The sequence below is a fragment of the Cebus imitator genome, unplaced genomic scaffold, assembly GCF_001604975.1.
Source record: "Cebus imitator isolate Cc_AM_T3 unplaced genomic scaffold, Cebus_imitator-1.0 Scaffold17, whole genome shotgun sequence".
NCBI lineage: Eukaryota > Metazoa > Chordata > Mammalia > Primates > Cebidae > Cebus > Cebus imitator.
The window spans coordinates 9210949-9212887 of record NW_016107332.1 but is presented as its reverse complement, the minus strand read 5'-3'; the positions used below and the strand labels follow the sequence as shown (position 1 = coordinate 9212887).

Here is a 1939-nt window from a genome sequence, read left to right as displayed (position 1 = left end):
TTTATTTTAAAACTATGACAAAATCTCAAAGTAGAAATAAAAATGTTGAAACAATAGACCACATCAACAAAAAATTAGTTTAATTTTTTTTTGACTGACCAGAAAAATACTGTGAAGTCAAAAGATAAGCAAAACACAAAAAATGTTGGCCACTTATAACATAAAAAGGCATTACTCTTGATAACAAACTACAAGAGTTCAGTGAATGACAAAAAAGATTGACAATCTAGCTTTGTACAGTGGCAGTATTGTGTAGCCAATGAGGTTTTTCCAGGGGCGATTATTGCTAATTAACAACTTCTCCCAATATCCCATTATGACGACTTGAAATATAGTTGGCATTGGCAATTTTTGGCAGTCTCTACAAGGACTGAGTTATATTTAAAAATTTTTTTTCTTTGTATTTTTTTTTCTAAAAAAAAAAGAAGAAAGAAAAAAAAAAGAATGAAGGAGAGGAAGAAAGAGAAAGAGGAAGAGGGAGAGAGAACAGGGATGTTGCTTTATTGCCTGGGCTAGAATGCAGTCTAAAAATGGGTATGCCTATAATTGTACTTAATAATAGAGACATGAAAAAAAAAATGAGGGAAGAAAATAACAAACAAGCAGCCAACCAATATTTCATTTAAACCTGTAAATATATGTGATGTGGTACTGATAAGTGTGTATATTTTGTGTATTTAAAGTGGAGAGTTCTATAAATGTTAATTAAGTTTACTTGTTGCGGATCTGAGTTCAAATCCTGGATATTGTTGTTAATTTTCTGTCTCATTGATCTGTCTAATATCGATGTTGAAGCCTCCCACTATTATTGTGTGGGAGTCTAAGTCTCTTTATAAGTCTTATATATCTGGGTATTTCTGTATTGGGTGCATATATATTTAGGATCTTTAGCTCTTCTTGTTGCATTGATCCTTTTATCATTATGGAATATACTTCTTTGCTTCTTTTGATCTTTGTTGTTTTAAAGCAACTCCTGCTTTTTATTTATTTATTTATTTTTGCTCTCCATTTGGTTGGTAAATCTTTCTCCATTTGGGAAAGTTTTCCTGAATAATATCCTGAAGCGCATTTTCCAGCTTGGATTGATTCTCTTCTTCACATTCAGATACACCGGTCAAGCGTAGATTAGGTCTTTTCACATAGTCCCATATTTCTTGGAGACTTTGCTCCTTCCTTTTTATCCTTTTTTCTCTTTTAATTATTAATTAAAAATTAATAATCTAATAGAAAAATATACAAAGATATGTGCATTACACCAGAATTATACTTAAATTATGAGATACTAAGATTTGATGGTATATATTTAAATTATAAATGATCTCCCATACACCGTGAGACATAAACTCTACATCTAAGAATATCCTATATGACTATGCTACTTCATGTGAAACAAAATATTACCGTATTTCCACTGAAGCATCACTTACAATTACAAACAACTGGAAACAACTAAAGTGTTTATCTATAGAGGACTGAATAAAATCCAATCCATCTATCCAACAGAAAATTCTGCAGCACTAAAAATAATTTTTAAAAACTTTGTTTCAAATTGGGCATATTTTAAAATATATTTTAATGGAAAACAAGCAAGTTATAAATATTGCCTATATATGCACATTTATGTAAAGTGGGAGAAGGGGATAATTCATAATTGTGTTTTCTTATCAGGAATAGGAAACTCAAGAAAGAGTTTGAGAGGAATGGAAACTAAAAAGACAGATGACTATGACTTAAAAAAATTTTCACTGTTTGCATCTTTATACCTTTTAATTGTTACACTAAATAAATGTAATAAAAATTCTGGAAAATCAAACAAAATGTTAAAAAGTGAAATGTGATCTAACCAGGTCAAAGTACTGTGTTTTTTGAATTATTTATTCTAAACAGTATTTTTATGTTTCTGAAATACTAGTAGAATTGTAGTATCTACCATATAGTC

The 1939-nt window shown here is 29.7% G+C and overlaps 1 non-coding gene across 1 annotated transcript; it reads left to right on the top strand.

Moving 5' to 3' along the window:
* The first annotated feature begins 228 nt into the window (after positions 1-228).
* On the top strand, positions 229-370 carry LOC119468556. Its single transcript, XR_005197248.1, has one exon. It is a non-coding gene; the product is annotated as a U4 spliceosomal RNA (small nuclear RNA).
* Positions 371-1939: the final 1569 nt, after the last annotated feature.